We start from the raw sequence: 15,434 nt of genomic DNA on the forward strand, positions 1-15,434 counted from the left end.
TGAATATTTGAACATCAGTTGAGGAATCGGCACAACCTGTAATACACAGCTGCAAAACACTTGCACAAGCCGGCCGTTGTGGCCGAGCGGTTCTAGGCGCTGCAGTCCGGAACGGTCGCTGGTTCGAATCCTGCCTCGGGCATGGATGTGTGTCATGTCCTTAGGTTATTTCGGTTTAAGTAGTTCTAAGTCTAGGGGACTGATGACCTCAGATGTTAAGTCCCACAATTCTCAGAACCATTTGACCCATTTTTTTTAACACTTGCACAACATGTTGGATTTTCTAGCCTTCTGCAATGAGATAGCTGAGATTTTGTTACTGGGCTTGTGACAGCTATAATGGCGGTCCATGGTTTTTTATAAATGCAGAAAAATACTGGAAACAACAGTTCCCTCTCTTATAACAGAGGATATCATTATTCTACTTCCGGTGGATTGTATACCATCACGTTCACAAGCGAAAAATTCGGATCACGTTCAATAGCTTCTTACAATTCAGTAAATGCGTTCAGCTTCTGCACGTTTGTCCCTTCTATCAGTACTCAGTGCAACATCTGTGATCAAAGGTGTTGATTGTCCTCCTGTGTCTGAAGATGGTAGTGAGGTAAGGGAAAGCGACTGCTTATGTTCATTACTTCTATTGCTTTTGCTCTCTCCTTGGAGAATTGTGAAGGGGCTGGATAATAGTCGTAGATTACACACCGAAACATTAAGCATAAGCGAAGCAAAACATTTTTGCCTCCTTTGTGCACATTCATGGTTGAAAATAAGCCATGACCAGAGTACCTTTAACCATATTGATCATGTACTTATTGGTGGCAGGCATTCCTCAAACTTTCTAGATGTATGTACTTACAGAGGAGTTCATGTAGATTCAGCTCTCTATCTTGTAATTGCATAAATAAGAGATGGAATATCCAATACAAGAAGAGGGACGCCGAATGCATCTCTGAAAATTGCTCTGAAAAGGTTGCTGCATCAGGAATGGAACACTTGCAGGGATTCAGTCATTAAGGCAGCTGAGAAACGCAAGAGAATAAGTCAGGAGATAAATCTGGCATACATAAAAATGCTGGATAAATCATATACTCGTCTAGCGGTAAGAAATTATCAACACAAAAGGAAAGAAAAAAGAAACTGCATCAGAAGAAGAAACGGGAACGGGAAAGCAAGCAGATGGTAGAACTGGAGACAATTGGAAAAACAAACGATGTTAGAAAATTTTATGAGAAAATTAATAGTGAAAGAAGAGCATTTAAGACGGGCACCAACCTGAGTAAAAGTATAAATTGGACACTACTAACCAATGATCAAGAAGTATTGGAGCGTTAGGTAGAGTATTTCAGTGAACTGTTGGATGCTTCAGAGTCCCCTATCGAAGATATCCCAGTCCTTCCAGAAGGCGATGACATAGTACCTCCCCCTTCCCAAGGAGAAGTGAACAAAGCAAAATGGTTCAAATGGCTCTGAGCACTATGGGACTTAACATCTATGGTCATCAGTCCCCTAGAACTTAGAACTACTTAAACCTAACTAGCCTAAGGACATCACACAACACCCTGTCATCACGAGGCAACTGTTCGATTGAAGAACAGTAAAGCATTAGGGACTGACAATAGAACATCTGAACTATTGAAAGCTGGAAGAGTTGAGCTATATCTTACAATCTACAAGACTGTGTGCCTCATCTGGGAAAAGGAAGAGTTTCCAGAAGAATGGAATGTAAAGACAGTGCGTCTGTTGCGTAAGAAAGGAGCTCTATTTGAATGCTGCCACTACAGAGGGATAACAGCCTTTAAATATTATACGAGTAAAGTACTATAAAATACCCTGTTTAGTGGATTTTCACCTGTAGCAGAGGACATTATTGAAAACTATCAATGCGGGTTCAGAGCAGAAAAGTCAACTGTAAATTAGATATTGGTTCTCCGACAAATAGTAGAAAAGACACATGAATTCAATGTTGGTGTCCACCATCTTTTCATTGAGGTTAAATCTCGTATGACACAACAAACCGGGCCAAACTTTATGCGGCAATGAGAGAATTTCTAGTGCCTGGAAAATTAGTGCCTTTAATATAGGTCACCCTAAAGTATCCCCAGTGTACCGTGCGAGTGCAGTCCAGGCTATCACCTCAGTTTTCCACTCTAACTGGGCTAAGGGAAGGAGATGGGCTTTGCTGCCAAATTTTCAACCTGGCACTTGAGATAGTAGTACGTGAATCGGGTATTCAGACAAGAGCTGCTATCTACTGCAACTCAGTACAATTACTGGCATATGTAGATGACTTGGATTTAATGAGGAGAACACTTAGAGATCTATAAAATACATTTTCAGCTCTTAAATTAAGTGCAGAGAAGATTGACCTGAGAATTAATGAAGTAAAGACGAACTGTGCATATAATGGCACTTACCAAACCTTACAGCTCACCATAACCCTTGATGGGATGATATTTGAGCGAGTGGAGTGTTTTACCTGGGCTCAAAGATGAAAGCAAATGGGACCACTTTTACTGAGATTATCGCTCGAATAAGTGCTTCTAACAGACGCTACCTTGGAATGTTGCGACATTTTAAATCTATCACGAGGGACTAAGTGCCGACTTTGCAAAACGCTGATACGCCCAGTACTCACTTATGGCTCAGAAAAAGGGACAATTACAAAGCAGGGTGAAAAGAAACAGAGATAAAGTGAAACAAGTATACTGGGGAGGATTTTTGGACCTATGTATGAGAATGGGACCTGGAGAATGCGAAGGAATGACGAACTTCATGATTGCTATGATGATGTAAAGTTCATAAAAATGTTTGGCTGAGATGGGATTGACATGTAATGCAACTAGATGAGACAGATTCCGCAAGGAAGGCCTGCTGCAGTGAACCTGGAGGGAGAAGAGAAAGAGGACGACCTAGGTTGAGACGGAGCGATGAGGTTGATGCTGCCCGAGTCGGTTACCGTAACTGAAGGCGGAGTCCAGTGAAGAATGGCAGAAAATTATTGAGGAGGCCAAGTCCTATCCCGGGATGTAGTGCCAGTTGAAGAAGAGGAAGAAAAAGGAGAAAGTTACCGTGTCATAACGTTTAAATGATTTTTCGAGGGATTAGAAGCAAAGTGAGGTGGTATGAGGTGATTGAATAGCAAAATTACTTCTTTGGATCGCCGTGTTATTGGGTTATAGAAAGCAACACCATTCAAACCTTTTTCAGCTATGAGTCGATTTTCATAAAATAAACCATCTCTTTGAGGCTTTCAAACTAGTAAAATGGAAAAGTGCAGAATCTGCAATACACTCAATGAACAGAAAGAGGAATGAAACACTGGACAGTCAAACGGAAAGAATCAGGTTAAGATGTGAGTGGAGTGATTGTGAATGTTCGCTGTGGATCACCTAAAACACTTCACCTCGTTACTAATACTCAGTATGTAGTAAAAATTGTAAATTTTGCAAGTGTCAGAATGTACGGTATGAGGGAAAGCATGAGTACCATTCTAGGTATGAGATGCATTCAGACGTGTATCTCATTAAGGATATGATGAATGCAGTTGTCCCCTTACTTAGACAGTTTGGTGGAGGTGCGTGGCAGTGTGTGAGGCTGAAGGGCAAGATCCGCGAAACATAGAGCAACAGATACTCTTAAGTAAAGCTAAATAAACACAACTTACGAACTTTATCCTATATGTGTAAATGTTTTTAACGTTTCGTTCACGACGCAATGTAAAACGTAATGGAGATAAGAGTGTACAACGTGTTTTATCGATACTGTGGTTGGTGGAAGTGGGTGATTATGTTGGCAGATATCTCAATATAATGCCTGATACGGAACACTTAGTTCTCTTAGAAGAAGCTATATTCTCTTTGACTATTCAACATTACCGTACTAGCGAGTATACTCACTTACACAATCCTCACTCTGTTCCATCCGTATTGACATTAAGCTATGCAGACACATTTAATCTTTTAATCATTTTATATTTAACAGTTTTCTTTGAACTGTATTCACATGAGAATGTGTGAACACAGTTTTACGCTTCGGTATCTTATCTGGAAACAGAATTGTGAGTAATATTAAATAATCTGCATTAACTAATAAAAGTATGATATTGCTTATACTAACGAAGATTAATGCAAAAGAAGAATAAGCGAAGTGAATGACGAAAACGTGATAAATTATGAAAAGGATTATACTACCTAAGAATAAGTGAAACGTTTGTCCGAGTGCACTGTAGTGTACTGTTCAATTATTCATTTGGTATAGCTCTCAATAAGAGTATTTATTGCTTCATATTTCGCGAAATTTGCTCGCCACGGTCACCCACCGCCTAGCACGGAGACCAAATTCCCTTACTAAGAGCATGAGATCAAGGGTTATGGACCACCACAACCACGTGTGGGTGGAAGTTGGTGGTCATGGAAAAAAGTTTGTCAGTTCGTTCACGGACAAGCCTTTTATAGGTAGACATACATGAGTCAGCATACCTATTGAGCAGCAATGCATCGGCGATGCATGATGGCATGGATTCGACAAGTCTTTGATAGTATTTTGAGGGTTTGTAGCACCAGATGTCTACGCACATGTCACGCAATTTCTGTAAATTTTTGGCTGGTGGGTTATATGCGCGGAGAACATACACAATGGAGTCCCAGACATATTCCATCGGTTCAGCTCTGGCAGATTTGATGGCCAAGGCATCAATGTGAGTTTACTAGCGTGCTGCACGACTGTAACCATTCCAGTACAATACTGGGCTTGCAGCATTGACAATTATCCAACAGGAAGATGGCACTGACGTTGGGGAAGGCATTAAGCATTTAGGGATGCAGCTGGTCCGCAGGAGTTTTAATGTACTCTACGTCTGTCATGGTGCCTTGGAACAGCTCTACGTGGAGGACAAGGTAAATGACCGAGTGGGCATCCATTCGTTAGTATAACAGCGTATCCGAACAAGACCAACGACCAGCAGTAACAATAAACAAGATTCATCCGACCAGACGACACGTTTCCTTTGATGTACGGCGCAATTTAGATCCAACGGCCGATCAGCTTATTGTTGCCGAGGAGCCCTTTACCAGGTGTCGGGCGATAACAACAATCTGACACACGTCAGAGTAATGTTAGCTGATTTCCCCATTTGCTACCCGTATCCTCTCTAGAGTGATTCCCTAACACGAAGTCTTAGAGAACATTATTGGCTTATTTTTCCTAATATGTTATGGTGGGCTAAATTCTCAGGTGAACTTCTGTCTTAGACTCATCCGTCATTTCACTTTACTTACGGCTGCCATTATGGATATCTTACGGTAATCTCCCATTCCTCTCTGCACCGCTTACAGCGTCTCGTGCCTTACATGCCACCAGGCAAACATTCAGTCTCGCGGTGGTCGTCTCGTCATTGTTTACGAAATTAATTTAATACAATGAAATGAAATGAGTAGATCAATGATGGTTAAATTGTTGGAGAATTACTTACATGAAATGATGTTAGTGCAAACTGAACTTTCAGTGTAATGAATAAGTCGTGACTAATGAAAGTTACAGCCAGACTTACTCTAAGCAACGACTCGCTCAACACATACATCATAGCATTAGTGATGCTCTCGAACAAGTGTCATAGATCAGGTGAGCCGCCAATTTTCTATGTCTTCAGCATTATCTTTCGTTAATAGAGGTATGATTTTTACTTGTTTTAGAAACTCTTTAAAGTTCCATTAGTTGAAGGAATCCTTTGTTACGCATTCTTTGTGTGCATGGACTGGCACTAAGCCTTTGCCTGCTGTTTATTTCACATATTTGTACTGTTTTCCTAACTTCATAGTCTGTGACAGCTAATTCATTGTACTCAATCTATAACTTTTGCAGAAAATACATCTTTTCCCCGCAATAGTAAAAAAGTAATCATTCAGTATTTTCCAATATCATTCGAAATGCAGACCATTATATATTAATTAAGCAAGTCGCGTTGTTCGAAGTAGACTGCGTTGGAGTAGTACTCCATCTACGTCACAGTTTGGTGTTCCTTACATTCCACTAGCAACGGCCTTGTCGCAGTGGATACACGTCAGATCACTGAAGTGCTGTTGGGCGTGGCCGCCACTTGGATGGGTGACTGTTCTGGCAGCCATCCGCTGTTGCCATTTTTCGGGGTGCACTCAGCCTCGTGATGCCAATTGAGCAGCTACTCGACCGAATAGTTGCGGCTCCGATCAAAGAAAACCGTCATAACGACCTGGAGGGCGGTATGGCATTTATTGGCAGGGGTATCCCCTTCGGGGTTCGGCCGATGTATTGCAAATCTTTTTAGTTACCGCCACTTCAGCGACTAGCGTGTCAACGATGATGAATATGATTATGAAGGACAGACAACACCCAGTCCCCTCCCGGGAATCGAACCTGGCCCCGCTTGAGTGGTAGGCGGTAACGCTACCGCTGAGCTACGGAGGCGGAGGGCGGTATGCTGACCAAACGCCCCTCCTATCCCCATCCTAAGCTGAGAATGACGCAACGGTAGGATGATCCCAATGGGCCACTTGATGTCTGAAGATGGAGTGATTTACATACCACTAGATGGAAACGGAATTGAAGTCCCATGCTTTTTGAGAAAGCGTAAGGGAACAATGTGGGAGACCCACACTACTGTACTAGGCAAGGTCCTAATGGAGGTCGTTTGCAGTTGCCCTCTTCCGACCGTAATGGAGATGAAATACGTGTGATGAAGAGAACGACACAACAACACTCAGTCATCTCAAGGCAGATGTAAATCCCTGACCCCGCCGGGAATCGAACCCGGCAGTCCGTGCTCAGGAAGCGAGAACGCTACCGCGAGGCCACGAGCTGCAGACATACCACTAGTTAGGAATTTTAAATATTCAGAGGTTGTTTAACAACAAAAAACTTCTTCCTTCTGACTGATCTAGTATGACACTATAAACATTCCATAAGGAAGACTAATAAATTCTCAAATTAACCAACGCTCTCTCAATCATAAAAATTTTGACCTGACATATGTAAGGAGCAGTCAAGTGAAAACGAGACAGAGGGGGAAAAAAGTAAACTGATTGTTGTTTCTAAAGTAATCGCCGTAACTGTTAATACATTTATCCCACTGTGAGACGAGACGGTCAATTCCTTCATGGAAAATGTTTCCGGTTGCCTACGGAACCACAATTGCTCCCAGACGTGGATCTCTTCGCACGAAGCAAATAGACGGCCACGAATGTCTTCCTTTAAGACACTAAAATTATGGAAATCGCGTGGAGAGAGATCAGGGCTGGTTGGCGGATGTGTACGAGCTTCCCAGAAAAACCCTCTGCAGCATGGTCCAAAGAATTTTATCAACATGTGGGAACGCTCACATTTGTTTCGACTCCGCTGCAGCTGTTGTTCTGTGAAGCCCTCGCATATTCTCCATAAAGTCCTGATGACTCCCCTTGCGATTTCCATAGCTTTTGGAGCCCTGAAGGAAGACACCGTGGCCGTCAATTTCCTTCGTACAGAGACGTGCACACAGGGGAACAATCGTTTCGCACGCAACCGCAAACATTTTTCCTTGAAGGTAATGAGCATCTTATTTCAAAGTAGAATAAATATATATTAACAGTTACGGCGATTACATTTGAAATAATAAACCTGTTACTTACTTTTCTTCATCTGTCTCGTTTTACATTTGGCTGCCCCTCATAAATCATGCTTGAATTCCTTCCGGTTACGAACTCATCAAGAAAAAAGAATTCATTTTAAAATTTAAAGATTCAGAGAAATGCGACTGGTCAGTCGATAATCGAATACTTCAATTCCTAGTTAAATACAGGCTATCCCCTCAGAGCCCCAAAGGCCTTCTAGAGTCGTATCTTTTGCGTCTGGCGAAGTATCGTCTACTGCCGCCAGTAGTCTACCTGGCTCGTAGATCTCCTTCACGTAATCCGAGATCATCCTTGTTTCCTCCAGCTTGTGTGACCCCATCAGTCGTCGGTTGCCCTGAGTCAAGGCGAAGGATTTGCGAGGAGCCTCCACATTCTCTTATTAATCCGCTCTTCTGTTGGTCTTAAGGTGCGTATTTCTCAAACGCTACCAACTATAAAATACCTAGATCCCCCAACATTATTATTATTTCAGGACTCTTTAAAAAAGATGGGTTACGTAACTCTTTTACGGATGAGTTATATTTGAGGATCACAAATAGCTGAAGGTTTCTGTTAAATATGGAGTTGTAAGATGTCAGGCAAATCCAACACCTTCCATGAAAACCCTGACATGATAAGCAAATCCAGTAGTATGTCACATAGCTCCGAATAACTCGTGACATTAAATTAACCAAAGTAATACGAGTAACGAGTGAGCAAATGGAATACCACAGACTAACACAAGAATGCCTAAATGCATGTCATACCTTCCCACCGTGAGACAGACGCAGTTCCCAGGGGAGAAACGAGAACAGAAGCCGAGAGCACAACCGTGTTAAGCTGGAAGGCCCTATGATAAGGGACGGATGGACACCCACGTCGCCAGCTAACTGCTAGGACCACACCACCCGCAAGTTTTAGTGTGAGACTTTTTCGCGTCTCTGTTACGTGAAGACCACCCCCCCAGCCCATGTTAAAAGCTAGAGCCCTCCAGAAGAACTGTATAGATCTTACGATAACGCTAAAAGGACCACACCAGCTGCAAGTTTTAGCGTGAGACTTTTTCGCGTCTCTGTTACGTTGCAAACTTTAAAAAACATTGCCCCACCACGAAAAGTATAACATTTCTCATTGGATAGACAGAATTTTTGTAGGCGGAGCTTAATGTTAACATTGAGAGCCTGATTGGTCAGATGAAAACACAGCCAGATAGTTTTTTTAAACCAACTTCGGTAAATTGTAGTAAGGAGAAGTTAGGGGAGAGTTGCTTTGGAGACGGCGAGGTGAGCGGAGCTGTGCTGCCCGCCGCCCCCTGACGAACACCGCCAAGGTAATGAACGTATGCGATGCCGCATTTTTGAGCGCATAAGGCTTCACTCAGAACTGCAGAAGTCTCATCTGTTACATCCCCTTTTTGCGTAATACTACTGTCGATCATCAATTAAAGCTCATGGTGTTCACATTTGCCACTTGAAGTAAAAATCTGAAACGCGATGATTTTTCTGTTATATAGTTATTGAGAAGCCACATCAGCCACTGTAATTTACAACAAGTTAGATAAGTAATTAAAGATAATTGAGGGTCACTGTAGACCATTTTGATAGTTTTCTCTTTTGTGAAACTTAAATTAAACCTAGATTATATATGTGATATTGCATAGGTAATCCTTCGATCCATTTTAGAACTTGGAAACCAGTTCAGGGAATATTCGTTCACATTTTTGTTGAACGCAGTTGGTTTTCACCCTCCTGTATTAAAACATTTCATTTTATCAATAGTGCAATTTATAAACAAAGTTCTGTGAGTAGAATAAAATTTCCAATAGTAAACTTAACTGCTTTTTCGACGTTATTTTGCCAGCTAATTAAAAATAGGAGAGCCTTGAACCCCTTCCACTAAATTTAGTTAGTATTAAGATCCTTTTACAGGGAGTGCAGTGGAGCTGACGCTGAAATCATTAAGTATTTGGTTATATAATCGCTAGTCTCTCTGAACTCTTCTGAATTCTACATGTCATGTGTGGTCTGGCGTCTCCTTACCAGTAACAGGTCCCAGGTTCAAACTAGTCAATTCCCTAAAAAACACGCTCAGAGCGTCGTTGCGCGAAAGTGGTAGGGAGACACGATATAGAACAAACAGACACCACGCTGAATGTTTAGAGAGTGTTTGACACTGAAGTTGGCTAGCTTAACAAACAGATTGCATACGTCAGAGCGTGCTCGTTGAACTGTTGGTTCTGCGCTAATAATCCGCCATCTTCTCCTGTAATCGATCTGCTGATATTACTGAACTTAATTTCCTGGTTTTTAGCATTTCCACTTATGTGGTTGCCATATTAATTCGCAGTTACCTGGAAATTTTTATTGCTTATAACGACTCGAAATTTTCTTAGTAAAAGAGTCTGTTTAATTTAGGACAAGAGGTAGCAGACATTCGTTTTTTACTTGTGAATCCATGTCAAGGGCTTCTGTTTCAAGATTTTTCATCTGATGTTTCATAAACCAATTTCCTAAGCACGATCAAAATCCATGAAGTTACGTTAAACTCTGAAAACTATTCCTTGATGATTCGTAGAGTACTTATCTGGCTTATACTTGACGTATCTTTCCCGAATCCCGATTGGTATGAGGTAAGAACGTCGACCTACTTTTGAAACCTTTTCAGAAGCATTTTCCACACGATTCTGCCAATAATATTTAAATTATACCTCTCTAGTTTCTGTAAGAACAAAGATCGTTTTTCTTCCAGAACTTTGACAGGATCTTCTAGATGAGTGTTCATCAGAACTGTTGCATAGAAATACTTTATGAGCATGATACCGATGTAGTGAGTGCTTCCAGACTTCACTTTCTATACGATATAAGAAAATTATACCTCAGGTGTCAAATTGCAATTTTCAGCTTCAGTACATCGGTGCTTCCGGTTCTTCTCATAGCACACTACTTGTGAGAAGTTCCATTTACAAACGACTGACGATTTTACGCCGTAAGGAGAACGTCCATGACTAGGACAATGAAGATAATCATATAACATTTCAGACTCAAAAACTCTGTGTAAATGTATTGTAGAGGTACACCATCAAAAGCCCGAGCAAGTTGCAGAGTCCTGTCCGTAACGCTCCACATGTTCTCATTTGGGAAGATAACCGACAATCTTGCTGGGCATGTCAGGGGATGCCAAGATCGGAAACAAGCAGTAGAAACTGTTACCGGGTGCGGGGAGGCATTATCCTGCTGAAATGTAAGCAGAGGATGGCTTGCCATGAAATGTAACGAAATGATGCGTGGAATATCTTCTGCGTACCGCTGAGCTGTAATGCTGCTGTGGGTGACCGCCAAAGCAGTCCTGGTGTGAAAACAAAGGCACCCAGACACCACTCCCGGTTGTCGGGCCTTACGGCGGCAGACGGCTAAGTTAGTATCCCACCGCTGACCGTAGCGTCTCCCGACGCTTCGTCAGCCTGGAATATCACTGATTCTTCAGGTATCAGTGATGAGTCCAGTTTCGCACTGAGCCCCGATGGCGAGCGTAGACGTGTCTGGTGAAGCCCCAGACAGCAGTGGGATACCAACCTCACTGGCGTGTCCGACAACAAGAAGTGATGGTCCGGGATGCCATGTTATTTCATGCCAGGGCCTCTTTGGTAGTCACCCGCGCCACCCTTCCAACACAGAAGTATGTAGACGATTTTCTGCGACCCTGTTTTATTGCCCTTCGTGGTGATCTATGCTGGGCTTATATTTCAACGAGGTTATGCCCGCCCGCACACAGTGAGAGCTTCTATTGTTGTCTCCGCACTTGCCAAACCCTACCTTGCCCCAATGTACAATGTTTGGAACATTATGGACCGGGCCCTTCTGCCATCTATGGATTTACACGAGCTAACGAACCAGTTGGACAATAGGAGGACATCCAACAACTCTGTTCATAAGCGCCACGCAGAAAAACTGTCTGCATAAGGCGGACTAACGCGTTACTGGCTTGCCCAATTTGTGAAGCTCTTTGTCTTAACCAACTCATTGGTTTTTTTCTGAAATTGTAATTATTTGTTTGTCTGTACATGTATATCACATTTACCGATTTCCGTCCCATTCGAGTAATTCCTTCGTGGTGCGTCGGTTTTTCTTTGTATTAGGGTGTATTATCGGTAATATTTCACTAGACTTTTCGATCCCAAGCTGTTGAATAAAAGCCTGCACGAAAGTGTCCTGCACATGCGTCAGTCTTGACAGTCTTAGATGTAAGGATATTCATAAATTCAAGTTTCATTCACGTTGAATTCACAATGGTTTTGCTGTTTCGTAGCTGGTTTACGAAATATCTTTCCTTCAATATGACTGTCATTAGTTTCAGTTCACTTGTGAACATTGCCGCTATCGGAAGATATTTTGCATGATCCACTTGATTACCATGTATTTCAGAGACAATGCTTGAGTAATAAAGGTTCCCTTAGAATTCTTCTCTCAATTTTTCTATTTAAATAACCGCATGTAGATAACTGAACGGCCTTAAGCCGATCCTTATCTTATACCAAAAAATTTGTATAACAAGTTAACGAAGTTTGGTACAGTGGTGAATGATATCGAACAGGACCTTTGCCCAGCCCTTCCTCGATTCCCCTGAGTGGCTTTCGGTAGTTACGGTAGAACGCCCGAATATGCCGTTACCGTCATCATAGCGGCAGTAATGTCGGTTTTATTTAGGACATGGTGTGTGTTCATCTGGTCTTGTATAGTTGGCGATGTTTCCATCTATGTGTGTACCATCTGTGCTGTTGCCAATTACTTACAAAACACGCCATTTTCTTAGCAGCGCTCGCAACATACGCTAGTTTGAAGAAACTAAACCTGAGGTAACTAGTCTGAATCCTAATGGCAGAAGACATTTTCAACATTCCAGAACGAAATTTTCGCTCTGTTGCGGAGTGTGCGCTGATATGAAACTTCCTGACAGATTTAAACTGTATGCCGGATCAACACTCGAAGTCGGGACCTTAGCCTTTCACGTGCAATTGCTCCACCGGCTGAGCAACCGAAGCGCGACTAGCAACCCGCCGTCACTGCTTTACCTCCGCCAGTACCCCGTCTCCTACTTCCCCTACCTCCTGCCAGAAGAGCTTTTGTGAAGTTCGGGAGACGGAACGAGACGAAACAAAAATGACACGATAATTCAAGGTACGGTTCTTAATTCGGCGCGTAATCAACACGAACGGCAATGCTCCCATGCTGGCCACGTTCGTTCCATACCTGCACCTGCGCGGTTGACAACTGATAGGTGTCGATGGTCCATGTGGACGTGCTGCTGTACGTCTTCGCAACACGTCCAACACTTGATCGATGAGACTCGAGTCTAGCGGTAATGGGCAGACCAGTCCGTTCGCCGAATAATATCCTCTCGTTCCAAGTGTTACTCACCTGCGCTGTTAGATTCGGTCGCACTTTTTCATCCATAAAAATGAAATCGGGGCGGAGTGTACGCTCATGGAGAAGAAGTACAGAGCAGTAAAAACATTGAGAAGTGAGTGGTCAGCACACATACGCAACATTATGCCTCCCCTTATCGCAACACCAGGACTAATCTGATCATGATCGTGGGTGCAATACATATTCCCACCTTTCTGCGCCGATGACCTCTCATTTAATCCTAGTAGTGGGTCGCAGTACCCGTACGTTAAAATCTACTCTGCTGCTGTGTTTGAGCTCATGGAGCAGACCAGGCTGTTCTTTCACCAATTGCTCTATACTGCTCTCACCACCAAAGCAAATGTACTCAGTGAAGTGAGCACAAAGTCGTCCTTCCTATTCAGGCGTCCGAATCAAAAGGAGGCATCACACAAGATTCCTGAAATCTTACTGTGCTAGAAGAGATGGTCGGAAAAGTACCCTCAGAATATAATAAAAAAGCCTGCACCCAGAGAGCAAAGACACGGAAAGCTGGAAACTGGTGAGGTGATGGAATGAAAAACGGCACTTGCAACCGTCGAACGCGTCCTAGTGAGCTATTTTACTCCACTGATCCTGTCTGCAACAGAGCATGGCATACCTAAAGTTAAAAACAGTTAGCTAACATTTCTGGGACAAATATGTTAATTACATTTATTATTTAAGTTTAAGGACAAAACCTGTAAGCAGGATTTTTTTTAAACTGATGACACCACAAAAATACGATGTCACATTTTAAATTAATTATGAGGTGCGTACAGGTTTCCAGTAATAAAATAACTCATACTGCCATGTAAGTGAGGTCGTTGCTGCAAGACTGAGGTGTCACCTGTACCCATTTCATTCCCGCTTTTAACACAAAATAACATAATAAGACCCATTTTTGATACCCAACATTACAATTTTTTTATCATACATTTCGAGTAATAACTGGACTTCTTCAGTTGCAGTTTAAAAGTTGTATCGGATGATGTCTCTAACCCAAATTACGAGACCATTACTAATGCTAGTACTCTCGCAAGCAATGGCATGCGAGGAACTGATTCATTCGAGGCAGATTTTTGTCAACAGTAGTTACGTTACAAAGTTGCCCACCATTTACTTTGTCTTAACAAATAACAGCAGTTAGAATACAATGACCTTTAAGACGACTGAACTGGAGAAAGCAGAGCAACAGGTATCTAAGACTGACTGGGTGGCAGAGATAGGCGTGTGCTGTGCCACACCTCAAACTCTTTTGCATTCCCAAAAACTGCCGATAGCGCGCGATACTACGTTACACGTAGAACTGTTCACCGTTTGCTAATTGTCACTGAACGTTTCACAGGGGAGATTTTGCATGATAGCTGCGTGATTTATGAGCTGCTCAGACATTTGCGAAGGACTGATTAGAAGTAAAAACATTTTCAGAAGGTAGTTAATAGGACAATTACGAGCTCTTATTTGACACAAAGCTGCTACTTACGTCAGCACCGCTTGTTTTTGCCCCACTTGCCCCTATATTTCTTCCTGGAAAACGAATACACGATTTTAAGGTGAAAGTGAAGCACGTATAGAATTTAGCTTTAAAATGGTAAAATATTCTTGTCTAATTTTGTCGTAAATAATAGGGCAGAATTTGGAAAAAGCGCTGAGTGAGACTCCTGCATCACATTAAATTTACATTCACATCCATGTATGTAGATATTATGCATGTTTATTGCAACAGTTCGACAGATCATGAAATCTTGAGGCATCACAAGGATATTGATTTGCTTGGTTGGAGTTTACCGTGACATGTTCTGATGTAACATTCCTGTGAGGCTGGTGGAAACAAATCTCTTCAAATATCTTAATTCATGAGGATACTGCGGTAAAATTATGAATCGACTATGTTTCTCTGCCACAGAATCTGTAACTGTATGCCTTAAACAAAACAGTTGGGACCTTATTGAACACCCCTAAATTATTGATCGCTTAGGCGTGGAATTAAGTCAAAGAAATGTGTTCAGTCAAACCGTATATATGAGGTGTGGCTATAAAATAACGGGATTATTCTTCAGAAACGTACGTACTTAGTTACTGTCACCGTCAACATACTCCCCTCCTATACGCCAATAACGCTCCATACTAATTTTCCATTGATGATAGTAGTGCGGGAAAGGTCCCACTGTGAGGGCCTGAAAGCGCGTACCGCCTTTTCTTTCGATGTTTCAGAGGGCTGATCTATTGTTCCTTTTAATGCAGATTTGACCTTGGGGAATATACAATACACATGGTGCTAGGTCCGAAAAATAAAGTGGATCGTCCAAACCGAGGATGGTGTTCACCTTAACAACACTGCGGTGTTGGCCAATGCGTTATCTTTATGCAGAACTCATGACCTGCTTTTCTG

General features: G+C 42.3%; 1 protein-coding gene across 1 annotated transcript in view; it reads right to left on the reverse strand.

The window, feature by feature from the left end:
• LOC124616440 overlaps nucleotides 1–15,434 on the reverse strand; it is a 229,386-nt gene that overhangs the window by 141,435 nt on the left and 72,517 nt on the right. The gene's annotated exons all lie outside the window — the stretch shown is intronic.

This window comes from Schistocerca americana, chromosome 5 (assembly GCF_021461395.2).
Source record: "Schistocerca americana isolate TAMUIC-IGC-003095 chromosome 5, iqSchAmer2.1, whole genome shotgun sequence".
NCBI classification, from domain to species: domain Eukaryota; kingdom Metazoa; phylum Arthropoda; class Insecta; order Orthoptera; family Acrididae; genus Schistocerca; species Schistocerca americana.